This window comes from Sorex araneus, chromosome 3 (assembly GCF_027595985.1).
Source record: "Sorex araneus isolate mSorAra2 chromosome 3, mSorAra2.pri, whole genome shotgun sequence".
NCBI lineage: Eukaryota > Metazoa > Chordata > Mammalia > Eulipotyphla > Soricidae > Sorex > Sorex araneus.
In genome coordinates, this window is record NC_073304.1 from 114105752 (window position 1) to 114129050 (window position 23299).

General features: G+C 42.6%; 1 protein-coding gene across 21 annotated transcripts in view; it reads left to right on the top strand.

Annotated features, from left to right (window-relative positions):
* KCNMA1 (potassium calcium-activated channel subfamily M alpha 1) overlaps window positions 1-23299 on the top strand; it is a 767652-nt gene that overhangs the window by 354470 nt on the left and 389883 nt on the right. The gene's annotated exons all lie outside the window — the stretch shown is intronic.

The following is a 23299-nucleotide window of genomic DNA, read 5'->3' on the forward strand; positions in this document are numbered from 1 at the left end:
CTGCTATGGTTGGAGGCTGTCACTCAATCCCAGGAATGTGGTTTGGTGTCCCTGCTGGCTCAGAGCCTAGGGTCTCTAAATTCTTACCTTGGTGCTTTTTATTTTCCTCCATGTGGTTCAGAACAGTGCTCATTTCATGCATACCCACACTTTGAATTTCTCAGCGTTATCTGATCATCAGTCAAAGGAGTTTTGCACTGGTGCCAAATATGCCATGCTAGGCAGGAGAGAGAGAACACCTCAATCTGGAATTCTGGGAATCACCACCTGGGAGATGGGAAAGGCCCTCATGCCAGCTGCACACACAGTGGCTATCCATGCCCATCTCAGCTGGAGGAGCTTCTTGAGTCTCCCACGAGATTCTCCCTCCTCCTTCTCCTCCTCCTGGCCAGCAAAGAGAAGAACCTTTTAAGCCTGGAAAACTGCACTTGGATTATTATTACAGGTAAGCCCATTTTAAATCCTCCCTCCCAAATAATTCTGGACCGTGTTTGGATGGAATCAACAATCTTCTAAAACCTGGGGTCTCATGTCTCCTTTCTCTCCTCAGGAGTGATGATGTCTCCTGTGCCAGAGGGTGCACAGCCTGCCAGCTTCCATGTAGGGGCTCAGGGAATAGGTGTGGGCATGTGGTCTGTGTACCCCATAGACCCACCTGTGAGTGGAGGTGAGTGTGGTGATTGGTTTGAAGGAGAGATGCCTCGTGACCTTCATTCCCTTCCTCCTTACCCTTTTTGTTCCCCTGTGTTTCTCAGAAATAAAATGTTTTTGTTAGGTGGGTTGGAATTGTGTCCTTCTTTACAGTGTTGACTATGAAGCAGTTGCTGTGTAGCTCCTGGTGTGCGTGACTCTGTCTAAAAGGATAGAAGGGGATAGAATTCTTGTGGACTAGACGTTACTCCCCAACACTTTGCATCACCTCAGTGTCCTGTGACTTTAGTTATTATGATTCCACTAAACTTTGGGGAAGCCAGCACTGGGGATCCTTTCTGGTTTCTCTGGTGGATTTGCAAGCCCATCTATTTCATGGATGGGTCTCCAGTCCTGCTTTCAGCTTAGACAAGCCAAAATGCCAATTAATCTCAACAAGAGAGTTGTCACTCTCCTTGTGGATGGCCCTCCCTTCATCCTAGTCTCAGCCCTTCTTCACTGTCACTCAAATCTGGGTGTATAATTCTTTTCTAAGAAGACTTTATGCTTATTTAAGTAGTGATTTCAGCTTTCCATTTGCATTATTTCATTGTTTTCTGAAACTGTATCCCAAGATTTCAGTACAAGGACTAGAAGCTGCATAGTCAATCACTTTAGCATTCTCATGGGGAAAGCCAGCAAGAAATCTCAGCTTAATAAAGGAGAACATTAAAGTAACATTTGTAAAGTTACCTTCCTGATAAGCCATAGATTTCTAGGAACAAAACAGCTCATGATTAATTATAAGCAGTTGTAGTGAACAAGATAAAATGTTCTATCCATACACATGTAAGATGCAATGAAAAGATTAAAAAATGGAAATTCTTAGAAACAATCCTTTCCTTCAAAACTATCACTGGTTTTGCACTCATTGTTTGCCTCACCTTCTGGGAAACTTGGAAAGAATGAAAGTTCTTGGGTAGGACAGAGAGTATAGCAGATAAGGCGCTTGTCTTGCATGCAGCTGACCTGGGTTTGATACCCAGTATCCCATAGGCTGGTCTTCTGAGTCCCACAAGGAGTTATTTCTGAACATAGACAAGAATAAGCCCTGAGAACTGCTGTGAGGCCCCTAGAAACAAACAAAAAAGTTCTGGGGGTTGGAGCAATAGTGCAGCAGGTAGGGTGCTTGTCTTGCACTCAGCTGACCTACATTCCATTCACGGTGCTCCATATGGTTACCCCAAGCACTATCAGGAGTCATTCCTTGGGTGCAGAACCAGGAGTAAGCCCTAAACACACTGGATGTGCCTCCCTGACCCCTCCCCCCAGGCCTAAAATAAAAGTTTTCTTGGAAGTTAGGCCACATCATTGCCCTGGGAAAACATACTCAGTATTTTTTAGATAATTTTAGTTATTATTTAAACCCTTCATACACACACACACAAACATATATATATATATATATATATATATATATATATATATATATCAGAAGGTTTCCTACAAAAGTGTGAGCTTTTGTAGGCATACAGTTTTCATAAAGTGACTTGTCTTCTGTGAATTCCAACCAGAGACAGACTCTCCAAATTGTAGGTAGTTGCAGATTAAATATATAAACATGTGCTAGTGGTCACTGTGCTAGCTCCAAGTTCAGGCAAGTCCAGCTAAGCCGAAGGAGTAAACAGGTAGTCTGGGTGGTTTTTCCACTTCTGCATATCAGCAGGTGGGGAAGACCATTCAGATAAATGTCATCATCTCAGACTTACTGATCAGTCTACCCTTTCAAAGAGTCTTTTGCTAAGAGGCACTGAGTAGGTGATTTCCAAGGATTTTCTCTCTGAATCTTTCCTTTTCCACTGTTTGGCTGTGATTGATACCCAAACAATTTGTTTAGAGATGTCATTTCAGCTTTAATTTTCCAAGCATGACAGCAACAGAAGAATTACTTGTTCAGCCTTAAGTAATAATTTTTCTAGTAATAGATAGTAATCTTGTCCTCAGAGCTCTTGGACTTGGAACCCCAAGAATCACATTAAAGCAGATGAAAATATAGGGGCTCATCACTCCAGTGATGAGACTCTTCTAGAAACATCCAGGAGAGAGAAAGATGCTCCATCAGCTCTTTGGGTAGACATGAGTATCAGCTCCTTTAGCAAACATAGTTAGGCTCAACGCCTGTCTCACATAGACATCGTATCCCCCAGAGACTGTCAGTCAGCCACACAAGGAAGGTGCTGCCCCAAAGAGCTTCATTTCTCTTTAATTCTTTTCTTAAATGTAATGTTCCATGCAGAAGCCCATTCCTCATTGTGATGTCTTTAGATGCCTCTATAGACCACCCCTCCCCATTTGTCTCATACACGCAGATACCCTATGATGATTTTTTTTTAAAAAATCCATAGAACCACGACCCATTGGGAGGTCACACTGTCACCAGTGTTGGCTCCATCTCTGTATTTTCCTTTCTTTTGACACAGGAGCAGTAATTCTTCTCTAATAGACAAGGGGGAAAAATACCCACAGTCTTTAGAGGGAGGGTGGAATTCACAAGTTGCATAATGCAGCATTTCCTGCTGCTTCTAGAATTTCAAGAGAAACTTGGAAAACAATGAGAATACTCAGGGTCCTGGGTATTTGCATTTCCCTCAGAGGCATTCTGGGAAAGGATGACTCACTCGTGTGGAGGTATTTATTCCTTTGATTCATGTTTAAACTCTGCCACTTCTTATGCTACAGTTGCGTCGATTATGAATATTTAATGCTGCATAGACTGAAAATGAAGGTCAATTCCTGCTTGCCAGTGACTTCAATGCAGGCTCATGTCTCCAATAAGGCTATCTACCTGCTGTTTGTGAAACTGAGAGGTTCTACATTGTTAAAATTGTCCTTAATGGCTTTATCTGCTTCAGAATGGCTGGTATTCCCCCAGTCTTTGCTCCAGGTGACCAGAGTCAGCAGTTTTGGTTTGTAGAGATGGACACTAGGTAGGTGGAAGGAAGAACAGTACAGGTTTTGGACAGCATCTTACTGGATTCCAGAGTAACAGTGATATTGTTTTGAAAATGGCTTTCACTCAGTCTTAAATTTTTTTGTTTTGTATTCGGTGATTCCTTTATTGTGTATTCCCTTGTTTGAAAGATCTTGAATGCCATCATGCTGAATATTTTCTGCATGGTAGCATTGCTTATGGTTATGTATTCTTAAGTAAATATCTCTAAGATTACAATAGAAACGAACCAGATTGCTTTCATAAACTCTGATAAAAAAATACTGATGCCACCAGTGTTCTGAAAATACCCAGAGCTATGGCAGAATTGGTCAGTCACCCACCTGTTTCACATGCTCCTGTCTTGCCCAGCTGGGTCTCTCCTCCAACCAGAAATTCTCCCTCACAAGGGAGGGGAGAGGTTGGCATGGACTAGCACTCATGGACGGTATGCTCTGAACAGGCTGAGCACTAAGTGCTTTAAAATAGCACGCATGAGCCCATCAAATTTATAGCCTTGCTATTTCTGTTCTCACTTTAAAGATGAACTGACTGGACCACAGCATCCTCCCAGCAATGTGCATTAAAGGCTCAAGAAGTGAAATTCCAGGTTCTGGAAACAACTAAATGAGTTGAGAGAGATGTTACGAAGTTAAGCTGTCCCTTAGCTCATCCTGCTGACTTGATTCCTCTGTCTGTTTCTCTTTTATTCTCGTCTCCTCACTTCTCACCTTTCAGGCCAAATCTGTAGGCCCCAGAGACTTGTGCTCACGAGAGTCTGATCAGAAGCTTCCTCCCGGGAATACAGGCCATGGAGAGGGGGTGCTTGTCCATGCCCCAGGTGCTGGCTGACATTGATTCACTTCTTCCTAAATTACAGTTTGATTAAGATTCTTTCCCTCAGTAAATGGCAGCATGTTATGATGGAGTGGGGTCACATTAGCAAAGAACAAGAACTGATGATTGTTTTTCAAGGGTTCTGCCCACTTAAAGACTTCTCTCCAAGTACAAGGATACTTTCTGCCTCTTACCGTCACTTAATTATTAGTGCTTGTTACACCTGCTTCCCTCATAGAGGAATTCTGAAACAGAGTTTCCCAAACTTATTTGAAGTGTTGTCCCCTTTTGGAAAAATGGTCTCTCAACACCTCCACCCTCCACACACAAATCTGCAGTTTTCAAGTGAACCATCAGAAAGTACCCTCAACCTCAATGGCTTTGGATGCAACTGCCACCCACCAGGTTGTTCCAGCACCTTCAGGGAGATTGCATGTCATAGTACCATGCAGTTTTTTGAAAACCTGCTTTAGGGAAATACAGAACTTAGCTAATTTGTTACAGCTGTGTTAGCAAGTCCATGGCACAATAGAGACTTCTAAGGAACTCTTTGGCATATTCTAAGTCCTCAGCTTCTGTAGTCTTTCCTTAATCACTGCACAGTTGTCATTTAGGCCGAGCCCCTGTGGTCAGTGCACAGAAGGCACTGGCCGGAGCGGTGAGTGTAGGAGCCTTTGTATGTATGATAGTGAACTGTGGCTATCAGTTAGGATCACCACAGACAAACATGCTACATGCACAGACGGGCAGCCAGGGCCTGGTAGAGGAAATTTCCTTAGTGCTGCCCAGCTAGCACTCCTAGAAATTTGCTTCAGCTTGCTGCCTGCATGCCCTTTGTGAAAAGCCATGGCATGCATTTAACCTTTGTCAGAGAAATCAACCCACATCCCTGTGTGTGAAAGCCTTTCACGATTTTTTTCCTTTTTAAATACTCCCCCCTCAATTTTCTCCATCCCTCACTGACATTTTTATTGCCAGGCTCTGGTTTGGAAAATTACGGGTAGGAAAAGTTCAAGGGCAGGATGTTCAGAACAGCGCTGCACATCTGTGAGGGAACGCTACAGGAGAGCCAGCAGCTGCTCAAAGAATGGAACGTCAGATGGTGGAGGAGCCAGGCCCACTGAGGGCTGGGGAAGAGGAGCCGCCTTGGGGACCAAGATGCAGTAAATAGCTCCCTATGGGAAGTCTAGGTCCCTTTGCAGAAGTTAATCTTTAATGGTCACCCCCATTCTCTGACATGGAAGTAGTCTTAGCTTAGCTGTAGGACTGCATCTCGTTTTCCAAATTGCTGTTCTTTCATCATCAATGAAAGCTGGTGGAGACCAGGGGGGGTATGTCCTGGTGAGTGCTCTGCCTCCTCCCGTATTCCACTACTGCCGTGATCTTGGCCTCTGCTTAGCTCTCAGTGTCCTGCACCTAACTAACCTAGGCAGTCGCAGCTTAAAGCATCAAGGAACATGCTGGTCTTTGGTATTTCCTCGTGGGGAAAAAAAAAACAAGCGGAAGGACGATGGTGCTAGACCATCCAGGTTTACATCAAAGGACTTTAGAATACAGGTTAGAAGAGGCTCCTGGAAGAGGCACTACAGGCCACTGGAAGCCCTATCCTTCCAGTGGCAGCATCCTTCTCCTAGGATGAAGGGAAGTCATTCCAGTAGCCAGGAACAAAGCTACAACCAGCCACTGAGCAATTCCTTCTGAGTTCAGACCTCTTTCTCCCTAATCTCATGAGTTCTTTCTACTGAATGGAAGAACCACCAAAGGTATGGCAAAGCAAACAGTGAAATTTTTGTACCAATTCTGGAGTGCTAGTGTATCATTATGGGGCAACTTTAGGAGTCTGGAAAAGAGCTGAGATCATCTAAGGTGCAAAAGCTCAAACAGCTTTGTGGGGGCTTGGGATTTATTCACTTCATTGACATGAGACCTTGAATTCCTTGCTTTTATGATCCTGTTTTTTTTAATTTCCCCCTTGCATTATTTCAGAAGGGGTAGATAAGAGTTCAGCTCTGTTGTGGACATTTAACGAGGCTGAACACATTGGCTTGGCCTGTTTGGAATTTGTTATGCATAACTTTTGAGGACATTTTGCCCAATTACTCATTTGTTTCCCCTATGAAAACACTCTCTGATAGCTATGTCTATAAATCCATATCTACTCTAGTCTCTAAAATTAGGATAAGTTATTTCTTCTCTTCTTGCTACTCTCCAGAATTAAAAAAAAGTATACTTTGGATAATCTGATGCTATTTTAGTTCACTTGATTCTTTGAAGAGGAATGATTGTTTCAGGGCAAATGAAGAAACTGCTTTCCCTATCAGGAACAGCTAGTCATCTTTGCCACACAATCAGAATGTGTTTATGTCAACTGGGGGCTGGATCTGCTCTCCATTATGTGGTACTGGTCTAAAGTCAAAGCCAAACCACTTAAGAGCCAGCTGGAGAGAAAGGTGACAGCTCAGAATAGTTCAGTCCCAACACAAGAGTTGAGCTCATGTTTAACACCACCATAGCTGTGCTGGGAAATGGTGTTGGCTATTATTGCTGCATTTGGGGGCTTATGGGATGCAGACAGGAATGGGGAATATGACCTCTGTCTTGGCTTTTATTCTCCTTGTCCTTCTTCCTGACAGCCTGACAAATTGTAGCTTTGGGGAGACCCTGGTTAGTAATGAGTCATTTTGGTTTAAAAATAGAAACCCTTGCTGCAAGAATGCCTTTGGGACTTTTGTATGCTCATGTTTACAGAATTTTGGAGAAGGGTGTGTGTGTGTGTGTGTGTGTGTAGAGGAGACAATTAAGTCCCACCTATCAATTGAAAGAAAAGCATGATATGGGAGGATTAGTGACCAATGTCATCATGCTAACAGAGATGAAACTGAAAGCCATGAATCTGTGTCCAAAAAAGGGATAAATCAGATCATTGATCCTTATTCGTTACCAGCTCTGTGCAAGACATTTTGTGAGGTATTGCGATTAAGTACTATGCCTTTTCCATTAAGATATTGATATTGTTCTAGTTTGACAAGGTCAGGAAGTCCATCCATAAACATTAGAAATTTGAAGTAACAAAACAAGATACCATGTGAGATATGGCCAGGCAATACATTTTCAGTTATGGAGATGAGTTTTGCAAACAAGAAGTGCCGAGTGTTGAGAAACTGATGAGCTCATAGGTCTTATAGACTGCTTTGACCTTGGGGAGGTTTTGAGTCAATGAGACAAGGAACTAACTCCTCCAACTCCTGAAAGCCACACGGGAAAGGACTGTCCTTAGACTTGCCTTTGGCCTCTTGGCTTTTATTTGCAATAGCCTGAGTCCCCTGGAGTTAACCTTGAAGTCAACCCCCTAGATTATGGACCCAGATGTTCCTAGGATGCATAATCAGTAAAGCAAACTATCTCTGATGGTGGTAATGCCTTTCCATCAGTTGTCTGTGAAGAAAATCTTTGGCAACTTCGATTTGGAAATTGTTGCAAGAGAGAAGCATCCACTCTCTCTGAGATGCAGCTTAGGGTGAACTTTGCCTTTCAGGGGCCGTGTTGATGAAATGCCACTGGCAGAGCAAGCAGGGATGAAGGGAGAGGTGGAAGGCAGTGAGGTGGTGCGGTACTGACGCAGTGGCCCGGCCAGCTCCAGGCACCTGCCTAGTGACCAGTTTGCCTGGGCACTGTGAGATTTCCTGGAGCTTTGTGCCTCTGGGACCCTTTCTCCATAATGAATATTCTAAGTTCCCTTTAATGACTGATCATACAAAGTAAATATAATTCATTCTGAACTCATTTATGACATATTCATTATTACCATCTTCAATTTTTTCCTTCTGATCCTAAAGAAAGTAAAATCAAGATGTTTTCACCAGCCTTGGAGCAATTGCCAGGCCCCAGCACTGTGTCTGCCATTCCTGATGGAGAAGCTGGCCCGGTTTCCACTCTTCCTGTCAGCTCCATCCTTCTGGAAGTTTTCACAGATAAGAAAATATGCCTGGAGACAGATGCCTTCAACCAAACCCCTTCCAGGATCATTTCATTGTTTCAGATGCGAAAATAAAAATAAATGTTCCATCTCAAAACATATCTTATGACTTGGATTGGGGAAATATTCACTTGAGCATGAAGCACAAATAAAAATAAAAAGGCATTTGTGACTGTGTCACATTTTGAAAGAACTAATAATCTTCTCTGATGTTTTTTGGAGAAGCATGTGCATTATTCACACTTACCTATGTTTGAAAAGGAATTTGGCTGGTCTGAGATGGATTTTGCTGATTGGGAGGGACAGTTAACATTTCTTAAGAGGTGGACAAGCTCAGGTAGATAGGTCTAAAAACAAAGCTAATGGGAGTGAGGGAAGGGACTGGGTTGAGCTGATTGCGCAAGGCTTGCTTCCGTGGCTTCCCAGTCCTCACTGAAGGTCCCCAAATAGAAACGTCCCACAGCCACGCCTTACTGTTTCAAAGCAAGAGAAAGGGCTTTTATGGTGAATCTCCAGTTTTAAAATATTGCTCAAACTTTTAAAGGACTCTGCTGGCCAAACAAAACACCTCAGCGTGGGGCCTCTGGTTTTCAATCTTTATACGAAATGTCTTTCTCGTCTTGAATTAGCTCTGCTCTCCGTGTGCCAGGAAATATTCTTAACTGTTGTTTGTCCATCTTCCAAAAAGGGCCCCTTCCCTCTCCCAAGCCAGGAGTCTATGATCATTAGGTACTCCATAGTTTGTCTCTCGTCTCACACATTTTAAAATGCTGCTTAAGCAAATGTCCATTCTTCTCTAGGCAAATACTGTATGTCACAGCAATAAATCACCCACATCTTACTGTAAATCCCTAATGCTCCATATCACTAACTCTACGTCATTCCTGAAAATAACATTGTTAGGACCTCATAAACATACACTCTGTTTGTTTAAGAACTGCGGGAGCTTTTTAAACATGGTTGCTAAGTCACAAGAGTATATTTTCCAGGACATAAATGGAAGTGAACATAACCCCCTTAAATTGTCTGATTCTTTAGAAGAGGCCCAAATCTGTCTATTCTACCAGAGTATTAATTTGACCAAAACAGAACTTATTATATTAAGAGTTTTGGTGTTGATAGTAAGTGGTTGATGGTTATCATCTTACTTGGCTAAAGGAGCACATAATATATACATATATAAAATATATAATAGATATACATTATATATCTACATATATATTAGAAACTTGATTTTATTCCTAGCATATGTGGATAGAGAAATCCTGACCATAGATTTCATCAACCAAAAAAAGAAGTTTGTAGTTTGCTGAGCATGGATGTGCTTACGGGTGAGGCTCTTGTGCTAGGATCCCTTCAAAAACAAAATCAGAAACATCTTTGCACCATTTTTGAGATTTAATAGTGACTTTAAGCTCTATATGTCTTCTGACCTGTCAGTCAGTTTTTTTGCTTCTGGGGTCACACCTGGTGATGCACAGGGGTTACTCCTGGCTTTGCACTCAGGAATTACTCCTGGCAGTGCTCAAGGGACCATATGGGATGCTGGGAATCAAACCCGGGTCGTCTGCGTGCAAGGCAAATGCCCTACTCGCTGTGCTGTTGCTCCAGCCCCCCGTCACTTTTTTGAAAGGGAGCTTGGGGTGCTCCTGGCAGTACCCAGGACATACTTCTGCCTCTGTGGTCAAGGATTCCTCCTGGCATTGCTCAGGGATAGCATGCCATGTCAGGGACTTGCATGCGAGGCAAGCACCTGAACTCCTGTACTATCTCTCTTTACCTTTCTCTTTTCACTGGAAACTTGGTTGTTTATTATAGAAGACTTAGGGCTCTACTTGAATATAGCACCTGGAACTCAGATCCATTAAAAAAGACTCCATTATGACCACCCCCAGTTCCAGGAGAGCGTCTTGAGCTGGTTTACCAATAGAAAACAAACCCGCCACCTTTTACTATCATGTTATTTGCAGCAGACTGTGGTCAAGACTCCAGGACTAATCTGCTGAGGTGCTGGCATTGGTGGGAAGACAGGTCCAAAGAACAGCTTAACAAAGACAGTCTGCCCCATGGTCTGTTCTTGTCAGTTCCTATTCTTCTATGAAGAAGTGGTATTTTTCACCGCACTGCCCCTGAAAATGTGGAAAATGAGTCCATGGACCTGTCTGAGATAAATTTGATCTCGGTGCCTTGGAGGGATCTGCAGGGATGGTGTGGAGAGAAAGGTGAAAGGCATGAATGCCGTTGGATGACTCCTAGCGAGCAGTGGGAGGAAGTGGGTGAGGATTGCATTAAGAGTTTTACCCTCTTCATAATAACACGGCAAAGAATAATAAGGCAAAGTCTGTAAAGAGCAGCATTAATAATTGAGATGTGCTCCGGGCAGCCATCAACCTGTCAGTGCCTTCGAGCACAATCTGTTATCAAGGTGAAGCTGGGAGCAGATAGGGAGGGGGCACTGGGTGGCTGTGTGTCTGTGGGTATCATGCGCATATGCTTGGGGAGCTGAGTGAATAAGAGCTGGTAGCTATAGTAAAGGGAATTACAGATGGCATTGTAGGCAGGTTATCATGTAGAATGCTGGCGATTTTCTTATGTGTAAGGACTACATTGAAAGTTTGAAACTATAGAAGTTTTGCTTGGTAGGAGTCATGAGATGAGTTCATGCACCCTAAGGTAAGGAGACCTATTTTGACCTAAGACTTTCTTTCTTTCTTTCTTTCTTTCTTTCTTTCTTTCTTTCTTTCTTTCTTTCTTTCTTTCTTTCTTTCTTTCTTTCTTTCTTTCTTTCTTTCTTTCTTTCTTTCTTTTCTTCCTTCCTTCCTTCCTTCCTTCCTTCCTTCCTTCCTTCCTTCCTTCCTTCCTTCCTTCCTTTCTTTCTTTCTTTCTTTCTTTCTTTCTTTCTTTCTTTCTTTCTTTCTTTCTTTCTTTCTTTCTTTCTTTCTTTCTTTCTTTCTCTTCTTTCTTTCTCTTCCTTCTTTCCTTCCTTCCTTCCTTCCTTCCTTCCTTCCTTCCTTCCTTCCTTCCTTCCTTCCTTCCTTCCTTCCTTCCTTCCTTCCTTCCTTCCTTCCTTCCTTCCTTCATGTTGTTAAAGGTTGAAACTTGTGTGCTTATATCTATATCTGTATAAATATATTTATCCCTAAGATTGGTCGCCTTTCTACTCTAAACCCCATCAGATGTGGTGCACTACTCTTGGTGTATCAGTGGTGTAAAGTATGAGATGACCAGGAATAGATTCACTCCTGAGTCAGGCCTGTCTGAGCATGTAGAGCACAGCCGTGAGCCTGTGCTCACGGTGGTGGTTGAGTTCTAGAGGTTTTTGACTGCTGGGGCTGGCTCTGTTGGGGCCGGGAGGGGCCTCACGTGCCCCCCTCCCGGGTGCCCCAGATGAAACAGCCTGGTGTGTGGGGGGTATGGATGCATGGCTATGGCGTATTGTTCTGTGCTCTCTTCTGTAAGATTTAACATTTGTTGTTTAGAGGTAAATTTCCTCTTAGACTATGATTCAGGGATGCAAATCATCCCCGCCAGACCAGGAAGCCGAGCATTCGGGAGCCCAAGCAGAAAGAAGCAGCTACCTTCTCTGCAGGGCTGTGCCTCTTAGGCATGGCTGGAGCAGGGATCTGGGGGGATGTGGGGGCGGACTCTTTTCCCCCTAGTCTGGAGACTACTTTGACAGCAAGCAGAAGCGTGGCTTCAGAAAGAACGCCCATATCCCCTGAATTCCCTGCTTCCCTCCGATTTCTTCTGCCCCCATCTATCTGCAAACCAGTCGACTGTGCCAGTTTAATTGGTGTGGGAAAGGTGGTCGGGGAGAAACGCATACAGGCATGACTGGATTCTGGAAGGAGACTCCCCTGAGATAAAGGAAGGAGCCGGAGAGACAGGCCTGAGAGTTCTGTGTGCAGACAGAAGGTCACGGGCTTGCTGGAGCAGAGGAATGCTGGCTGGAGGGAAGGCGGCCCAGCTTCTTCTTCGCCATGCTGTGGGGCCAGTAGCAGCATCCACGCGTGTCTTGGCTGCCCTCCTCGTGGAGGGTGGGGAAGGAGGCTAGGAGGCTGTGTCCGGCAGGAGGAGTAGAGCGGAAAGGCAGCACTGCTGAGTCCTGGGCTGGACTTACAATTAGATTTTCCTGGGACAGATCCTGGTCTCTTTGATGGAGTGTGTTCTTGGCTAAGGTAGCAAACTTTCCCAAACTGTGAAATGGGGTGAGATGGGGACAAAGGATAAGGCTCCTTGTCATGTGTGGAAAGAATGAGATGATGCATTTATAAGTGCTTTGTACCATGCACAACCACAAATGTGTATTCAATATTATTCACAATGTATTCTTTATTATTGGTGCTGTTCTCTCAAGGCTTGTTTCAAAGCTCTTTAGAAAGGCAAAATATGGACCCAGCAAGCAAAGAAATGAAACGAAATGTATTGCAAAGCAGTGATCCAATTATTGGTCAAGGTGGTGGAAATGACCCTGTGTTGCTTAAGACTGCAAATTTGCTTATAGATGGATAAACATGGAAAGTATCATGCTAAGTGAAATTAGTCAGAAAGGAGGGACAGACACAGAGGGACTGCACTCATTCGTGGAGTATAAAATAACATCACATGAGACTGACACCCAAGGACAGTAGATACAAGGGCCAGGGGGATTGCCTCATAGCTGGAAGACTGCTTCATGAGTGGAGGGGAGAAGGCAGATGGAATAGAGAAGGAATCACTAAGAAAATGATGGCTGGAGGAACCAGTTGGGATAAGGGATGCATGCCAAAAGTAGATAATGGCCCAAACATGATGACCGCTCAGTGTCTATGTTGCAAGCTATAATACCCAAAAGTACAGAGAGAGTATGGGGAATATTGTCTGCCATGGAAGCAGGGGGAGGTTGGGAAAGGGGGGGTATACCCGGGATATTGGTGGTGGGGAATGTGCACTGGTGGAGGGATGGGTGTTTGATCATTGTGAGATTGTAACCTAAACATGAAAGCTTGTAACTATCCCACGGTGATTCAATACAATATTTTTAAAAGAGAAAATTATAAATGAAAAGCAAACTGGGATATCACCTCAGACCTATTGGAATGACTATTGTCAAAAAGAAAAGAAAAAAATGTGTTTATAAGATTATAGTAAAGGAAATTATTTATACTATTGCTGGGAAAATCAACTGATACCACCACTATGAAAGATAGTATGAGTGCTCTTCAAAGTTTTAAAAGTAAGGGCCAGAAAAGAGTATAGCAGCTTGATTCCTGGCCCCCACATGGCCCGCCAAGCATCAGTATGTGTTGCTAACTCTGAAGATACATGAGAACCATCAAGGTGGCCTGTGGATCACCTGGTTCCACCATATTATTCTTTGCTCTGTGTATAGTCTTGGCCCTTGCACTAAACTGCTGCAGTGGGGCCCTAAAACTCCTAAGCACCACGTGGGGGTCAAAAAGAAAAAAAAATTAAATATATCTGGGTATGCAGCAGAGGGGTCATGTTTGGGACCCCAGTTAGATCCCCAACATCATAGAGCTTCTGAACAGTGAAGGGTATATCCCTGAAGGCCCCTAGCACCCCTGGGCGTGGTCTCATGGTCCACAATGCAGGGCCTGAGTAGCACTATACTTACAGGCTCCAGGATTGAACCATTTGAATCAAGCTACAGAATATTTTCAGGAATAGCCCCTATGCCTCCTGAACATTGCTTGGGAGCCCCTCCATTACCTCTATCAAAAAATTAAAAGCAGAATTGCCACCTGATCCAGGAATTCTATATGAGGGTTTTTTTAACCCAACAAAAATAAAGACACTAACAAGAAGCTGTATCCAATTCATAGCAGTGTTCTTAGCATCTAAGATATGGAAACAGTTTGTGTCCATCAATGAATAAATGAATAAAGAAAAAAGAAGACTGCAAATCTCCACTCACAGGCGACTTGTTAAGCAGCAGAGCAGGGTTGCCGCACATTTGTTAAGTAGCTTTAGAGGAAAAGATTGCTCTGGGGCTCCCTGGGGTTTTAGCAAACTTTTGTTTCAGCTATGCCCATCTTTCTCTGCATACTGTCCTGGCATTGATGAAGTGTGTTTCTTAATGTAAGTTCTGCTAAAAGGAAGTTTGGGAGGCACTCTTTTTGGGTCTGGAAGAGAGCTCCTTGTCTGGATTCCAGTAATTCAGGGTGCCCTCCTGGAGGAGGAGAAGGGCCGTGTCTAGTGAAGCAAAGCAGCAGATGAGAGAAATGCCAGACCAGGAGCGTCCATGGCCCTTTCTCCAGAGACACTGTGCTTTTATAGCATCAGCATGTATCGGCATGCAGGAATGCTGCCATCCCGGGAAGCCCACAGAGGAAGTGAGCCCCCCCCTGTGTAGTTTTCACTGGGGCTTGACCCCTCCCGGGACTGATCATGCCCCACCCCATATTTAACTCTGTTTAACTTCCCTCCCTCAATAGGGTTGCTGCTCTCTGACTGATACAAGACCCCCAGGCAGACTTCTTATTTGAACAGGCATCATGCCCTAGGCTTTGAAATGTCCTCCCAGGAGCCAATGGCCAGGGCCAGATGCTCCTTTGGGGCTTACAGCTGAGTCAGGGAGTGGACAGAGTTGGCTGGAGGGGGGTTTCTCTTGGTGAAGATTAGGAGGGTCCTTTAGTCATGGGCCTGAATAGCAGAGGAGCAGCAAATGCCACTTCAGAATGGCTGCTTACAAAGTCGTTCTTGTCAATGAACTCACTCTAAAGTGACCTGATTCACTGTGGGAAAGAACCTGATTGATTCTGTCCCTTGGCCCCAGCACACACTCAAGCTGAAGCTGAGTGACATCTAGGGTGGACTTGTACCCGGTAGAGTGGAGCCAGGTTCAGGAGATGGGGAGGGGGCACCATGTGGGTGAGCTGCGCTGGATTCCACCCCATTTGCTGCCAGGTCCAGGTCACCAGGGTCCTTTCTGTGTCCGGTTCCATTGTAGACCAAATGAATGAGTGTCTGGGTGCCCTTGGTAACTTTGGCACGATGAACAGAATTCCTCTACTGTGAGACTTGATGAGAGCAAACCAGGAAACACTGAGATGACACACTGGGGAGCAAATGCAGATTCACATGTGTGTATAACACACTACCAGTCCACACTATAGCCCCTTCCCCCCCCACACACCTCTTGTTGCCCCAAATGAGGCTGTCTCCAGCCAGGGGCAGTTTGTAATTACATAAGCAAATGAATGAACTTGGAGTTCAGCTTAATGATGCACTTAATGGCCCTAATGAGTCCAAACCCTAATATTTAGAAAAGAATCTGAACCCCTGGAAGAGGAGTAACAGACTTGGTTAACACCTATTGGGGTGGATTCCACTTGCAGAGTCACCCTTTATGGAAACTTGCTGATCCAGGAGCATGGCTAGCTGGAGTCTTGCTAAGGAGCTTCCAGTGGTGGTTCTTACCTAGAAGACTGGGAGAGTATGTTGCCGGCAATCTCAGCCTTCACTGTACATCCTAGCACATTGGTTGTAACTTCACAGAACCCCAGCTTTCTCAATTGAACCAGAAAATAGCTTTTGTTTTTATTTGAAATTCTTGCAATTTTTTTTCCTCCAAGAAGTGTTTTGTTGTGGGAGACATAGTACAGGAGGTAAAGTGCTTCTCTTGCACCCCATGTGTCGCCCTGAGCACAGAGCCAGGAGTAAGCCTCGAGCACCGCTGGGTGTGGTCCCTCCTCAGTCCCCACCAGAAGATGCCTACACCCTGGAGGGAGATAAGCTTGGCTACAAATCATGACTCTCATTCTCCAGCTGGGCAATCTCCCTCTAAACCTTAGTTTCCTCAACCATGAATATAGTTCATGGTAATTCTTGCTCCTGAGAACTGAGAGCAGTTAATGAGATTCTGCATAAGAGTGGCAGACTCAGGACTAAGACGGTGCTGGCACTTATTAAATCTAATGATGGTGATGATATCAACGTGAAATTATTTTCAGTATGAATTATATATTGCTCCTTGGTATTAGTAGTTTTTATTTTTATTAAGCTGATGATTTAGCTCTTGTTTAGAATATTCCTAATGACTCAGTAATTAACGTGATAAATATTTATTGAGTGGCTATTATGTGGCAGGCACTATTTTAAGCACTAGGCACTTACAGTTGTAGTGTCAGAGGGAGACTGACACTAAACATGTCGACAAATAAATAAAGTAATTTCCATTTGATGATAAGTATGGAAAGAAAATAAAAGTGTGAGCAGGCAAAGCAGGGTTTCTTTTTCTGTGCTGAGGGCTCCCCAGTGTAGTAAAGGTACCTGATCTCTTTCCAGAATATTTATAAATACATAATATAAAAGCATTGAGCTATAAGAAAACAAAGTATATTGAAACACAGTTCATCAGAATGTAAGAAACAATTTTTTTGAGAGTGTCTGTCACTTGATTAGCACATTCTTCTCAAGTGCTCAAGTGCTCGAGTCCTGTACTTTTAAAGCAGAGCTCATGTATATGATGTTTTCCAAAGTCTCTGCTAACTACAATCTTATTTGTAAATATTTGGGGCTTTTTTGTTGCCATTAAGTCAGAGTAATTTTTATTCTAGTTCATCATATATCTTTGTAGTTAGAGAAAATTATGAGTTTGGGACATTGGTGAATAAATATTAAGACATAATTTTTCCATACAAATTCACAAACTCTGTGAATATTGTTTGTGAACTTTTTATGGTCCCCAGGTAAGAATTGGGAAAGAAAGTGACATGTGCTGGAGGTTGAGCTATTTTTCAGATAAATGAACAATGTGACTTCTGCTTTTAAGTAGCCATTGGAGACATATAGATTAATGGAGCAGAAGCAAGAGTCCAGAAATAAATCCATACATCTCTGGTTGATTGATTTTTTGACAGATGTGTCAAGTTTCTGCAAAGGGCAGAGAATAGTATCTTTTAAATGGTGTTGGGATAACTAAATATTCAAAGGCCAAAAAAAAATAGGGCTGGTAAGGGTACCTCATATGATATACAAAATTAACTCAAAATGAACTTTAAGAACAGAAGCAAGAGTTATTTTGCTTTTAGCAGAGAACATAGAGGTAAACGTTTGTGACATTTGAATGTGGTGCTTATCCCTTTTGTTTGTTTTTGACCACACCCAACTGCTCATCAGGCTTGCTCCTGCATCTGGGTTTAGGGATCACTCCTGGTATGTCTCTGAGGAAACCACACACAATGCCAGGGATTGAACACAGGTTGGCCACATGTAAAACAAGCACTTGGCTCCTATACGATCTCTCTGGCTTTGGTGATTAATTCTTTTTCTAAAATTAATTTATTGATTTGGGGACCACACCCAACAGTCCTCAGGGATTCTTCCTGCCTGTGGTCAAGAATTACTCATGATAGTGCCCAGGGGACCACCTGTGGTGCTGGGGATCAAACCTGGGTCACTGATTGCAAAACAAGTGCTCTACCTCCTGTAGTATCACTCAGCCCAAATGTGGTGATTAATTGTTAACTAAGATACTGAAAAAAAGGTAACAAAGGGAAAAAGACATAAATTGAGTCTCATCAAAATAGAAAACATTTGTATTTCAAGGAACACTACCAAGAAATGAAAAGGCAACTCAGAATAGGGAAACTATTTGCATATCATTTATCTGATAAGGGACTTGTATCCTGATTATAGAAAGACTGTTACAACTCAGTACTAGAAAAAGGACTCAATTGAAAAATGAGGTAAGGATAAATATTCATCAACACATTTGTCACCAGAGAATTACAAATCAAAATCACAATGAATTACCAAGGGATATGTCTCTAATAAAAAAGACAGCTCATAACAGGTAGTGGTTAGAATAAAGAAATGAAAAGATAGTGTGAGTAAGGCTTTAAAATGATACAGAAGCTTTAGAAGGCAATCTGGCAATTCCTCAAATAGTCAAGCATAAAGTTAATTTAAGACATAGCTGTTCCTCTCTTTGGTATACACCCAAGAGAAATGAAAACATAAGTCTACATGAAACTTGCACCCAAATGTTCATAGTAACATTATTTATATAGTAAAAAGGTAGAAATCTCTTCAGTGTCATTTAAGGAACAATTTGATTATAAAAACATGGTGCATATATGCAATGGCACATTATTTTTCCATATAAAGTAATGAGGTGCTGATAAAAACCACTGCGTGGATGAGCCTTGAATGCTAAGTGAAGAAAGTTCATCACATATTGAAATGCATCATTTATACAGTATTCATAATAAACAAATGTGTGAAGATGGAGGGTATATTGGCAGTTGCTTAGGATAGCAAGGATGGGGATTTGAGGGATTTATGGAAAAAGTAATAAGGCTCCTTCTGGAGGTGATAAACATGCCCTACATTTTGTGTGTGTGTGATAATGGCTTTTTGTGTTATGATGATATCACTCTGGAAGCAAATTGAAAACATTAATTTGTAAACTTTAAGAGGGTGAATTGAAGGCAATTTTATTAATTCTGGTTGAGAGGTGATAACTTGGGTGAGGATGGAGGCAGAGGAGGGATATGTGTTGGAGGTATAGGATATGCTATTTAGATGAACACAGAAATCAAGAGTGTATTCCATGTTTTTGATAAAAATAAATAGAATTTGACTCCTAAAAGATCCTCTTTAAGTTATAACTGTAAAAATGTTGAGAGGATTAGAAGAATAACACTGCACCTTGGTGAGTAGGGTTTTAAGATGCTATCATCAATGTATGACTGAAACCAAACCATGAACAGCTACATAGCTGTGTATATCACAGTGATTCAATTAAAAAATGTTTCTTATAACAGGGAAAATATTCACTTTGTACATGTACAGACACATATATCTTCACATACACATTCATGTATGCAAAGTAACACACACACAGAGTTCAGGATCAGCAGAGAGGGAATGAAACCCCCAGCCTCAAGACTTCTCATGTCAATGATAAATCTGTTTAGTGTGATGGTATCAGTCATTTGAGTAAGTAGAAAAGAATCTATTTAAGTATTTATCTATCTTGAACATGCTCATCAAGTGTGACTTTCTCCCAGTCACATGCAGAAGAAAGGAGAGTAAAGTATCATAGCATTTCCTGGGACATTAGAGGATCTTGGTAATGTCAGCAAAGTAATGGATAAACTCAATGTATTTCTTCAATCACTTAGTCCAAAATAAAAACTGAGTTAAGTAAATTGTCAGTCCAGGCACGTTAAAATCTGAGTTACTTATGGTCTTCCTCTAGAGACAACATGACTTTAGTAATGAATGAGCTTTGGAAATTAAAGAAGTAATCAGATTATTAATTAGGTTATTCGTTTCACCTCAAACAGAAGCAAAAGAAACATGTAAATTGCTCTGTTCGAGGAAAGGAGGGGTGCTGTGATGCTGGATTCACCATGGTTCTTATTCATTTAGAAATAGAAGACCCCTTTTTCCTGGGTGGGGCCCAGGAAGACTTCCCAGAAAGCTTAGTCTTCAGCCAGAGAGATAGGCATTGGGATGTAATTATTTATGCTTCAGGAAGATACATCAATAATTTTATGTTTCTTCTAGTGTCTTTTGGGAGCCTGGGTGTCCAGCTCTGTTAAATTAATTGACAGATTCATTTTTAATACGAATTTTCCAACAGAATTTTAGCTGTGTAAGTCTAGATAGATAGACTTTCTGTGGCTTGATTTCATTATCCTCAGGGGACAGTGCAATAGAGAATTTGTGAAATTGCCATAGTTGTTTTTTTATGTGGTAAAAAGCACATGCATAAGGTTAGCCATTAATTATACCAAAGTGGCAACTAGTATGTTCAAAATATTATGAAATTATTAACTCTATCTAGATATTTTCATGATTCTAAAGGAAATTTCATTCCATTAAGCACTCACTGCTCATTCCTTGTTCTTCCAGTCCCTGAAAACCACAGATATTCTTCCTCTATGGATTTACCTCTTTAGGTTATTTCATCTGAATATAATCATATACAGCTGACCTCTTGTATATTTCTTTCACTGAGCATAATATTTCCAAATCTTACTCTTGTAGCACTCATTAGAAGTTCATACCTTTGATATGCTTGAATAGTATTCCATTACATGGATAATCACAGTTTGTTTATCCATTCATCAGTTGATGAACATTTGGGTTGTTTTTATTATTTGGCTATTGTATATAATGTTTACAGTGAGACAGAATGAAGATAGGATGTAGCTTCTTACCCTATCAGGAAGCCCATTCTGTAAATTTCTCAGGGAGCATATGCATCGAGACAAAACCTTCTTTTGGCCAACCAGGCATTTTGATTATAAATGTCCTTCCTAGCAAGTCAGAGAGGAGTTCTAGCTCTGGTTCAGGTGCAACCTGTACACTACAACATGTGTGGTAATGAGTATCTCCTCCATCTTGGCGAGGTGGCATTAGTGTCCACTAGGCATGTGCTAGGTGTAGTGTTATATACCACAGTGGGCCCCAGTTAGCTGTGTTCATATCAATGGGCTGTGCACAGTTCCTCAAGCTCAGTGCAGCATTTCCTGATAATAGACAAGATGGTCACAGGATTAGAGGGATACTCTCAAGCCCTATGGGTGAGTGCTTAAAATCTTTGATCATGCTCCCTCTAGAGTCTGGCTTTAAGACTCTGTCCTGTGCTCCACCCTTGTGCTCTGGCTCAAGCTCTGATTCTCTTTCTTCCACAGACCTCTGTCTCCCCAAATAATTGTCTGGGAAGAAGAATTCAGGCCTCTTGTCAGTGTTTGTTTTTCAAGCACCCGGGTACAAGGGTGCCTGTAACACCATGGGCATTTGTACATAAGCACCTATTTGAATTCCTGTTTTAGTTCTTACGTACGTAGAGCTCCAAGAATGCAGCTTAGATGGAGTGCATGCTTAGTATGCATGTGATCTCAAGCTTGATCCCCAGCAATGACTCCCAGAGTTCCCATTCCCTGTTCAAAAAGGAACATTTACCAATATAAATTAAAGATGCACACCAAAAAAATAAAACCACCCACCCCACAGTTCTTCTATCTAGAGGGGTGGAATTATGGGCCTTGTGGTAATTCTGTGTTCAGCCTTTTGAAGAAGCAACAGATCACCAAACTGAGGAATGTGAGGAGTGTGTGTGGGGTGCAGTTTCCACGGCATTTTACATTCCCACTGACCTGTAAAGGATTGCGGTTCTCCCATACCCGCACCACACCTGTTATTTTCCTTCTTTTTGGATTTGGAGACACTACTTCCCCCATAGTAAAAACAGTGTCGGGTCAGCATGTGAAGCCCAGCCTGACTCCCTGTAGAGGTCTGGCCCTGATGTCCTCACGTAGGCTCAGCAGGGAAGTATGGGAAGAGCGTAGACTGTGGATGAAGATGGGAGTTGAATTTGCTATCTCTTTGTATCACTATCACCTTTGACCAGAGTGAGTGACTTCTGTGAATCCTGGCCATTTATCTGTGGAATGGCTACGATATCACCTCCCCTTAACACTAGGGTGAAGATGTGAACAAACTTTCTATCACATGCCTGGAATATAGTAGACTGAATAAATTCCTTTCCTTTTCTAAGATCAGTACCAGTGGTGAGGAATGGGATTTAAAAGTCTTCTTTTTAAGTTGTGGGCTTTATTTGTAGTGGGTTTCCTGCCACATCATGCTTGATGAAGTTCATGGTAACATTTTCATGTATTTATTCTCTGTGTCTCCCAATTGATAGGAACCATGGCAATGAATCTGCCTGGCAAAACCAGGAGGATAAAGTGGCCTGTCTCTTGGGTACATGGCCCACCTCGCTTCATTTCTGGGATGTCCTTGCTTCAGTATGCACTTGGAGTAGCTGCTCACCTCCAGGCTTCCTCCAAAGCGTGGCCTAACCTACTGTTCAATGTGGAAAATGAGAAATTGTTGAGCACAAATTGTGTTGGCGTTTGGAAGAATGAACAATTCTGTGAATCACTAAGGTTATGAAAATGCTCCCCTCCCTAAAAGCCTCAGCTGCAGCCCCAGGTCACATCCACACATGGCCCCCGAATAGTTTCCATGGTGGGTTATTTGGTTTTAGTCCTTAAGTATGAAGGCTCCACGTAGTCAGTGCCAAGAGAGAAAGAGCCATGCTCCTTCCTGGTGCTTGGCCCCCCCTGGACCCTGGACTGAGACCTCATGAGGAGGGAGGCACAACCAGACTTTAGGCAGAGGAAGCAGGAGTTTCTGGTACTAGAGGTGGTTGAATCGAATGTGACAGGATGAGGAAAACAGCTTTGTAGGCCCAGTTTGTTCCATGCATCATAGACCAGGGATACTCCTGGACGAGCTGATAGCTTTGCTGCTTCATATAGCCCGTTTTAGTAGATGTACTAAGTTTGTACTGAGTGAACAAGCCATTGGGTACTGTGTAAGAGAAAAATGAGTTAGAGGAAGAAATGATTTCATAGGTGCCCCCAAAACACTGGGTAGCCCCACTCTTGGTTCAGAGACCCTCAGAATTTGTCTTAATGGAGCTCCCTCACAAATGGCATTTACACATATTCTTTCTAGTGATGTGAAGCAAGTATTCTTTATGAGAATTCCATTTTTTTCATTGAGTGGGGTTTTTATTTGGAGGGGCACTATACCAGCAGTGTTCAGGTCTTACTTTGGCTCTTTGTGATGCTCAGGAGACCATATGCGAGAGGGAGAGAACCTGGTTGGGCTATATGCAAAGCAAGAACCCTACTCACTGGATTGTCTCTCTAGCCCCTCCATCTTGTGACTTTTATATGTCTTGGATACCATGTAGATTAGCTCCCAGGAAACAGACCCATTAGTTCACTCCCTAATTCGTTGCTGGCTGAGAACTTTCTTTTAAAAAAGCTTTGTTGGGACCAGAGGAATAGTATAGTAACTAGGGCATTTTCCTTGTGTGCAGCCAACTCAGGTCA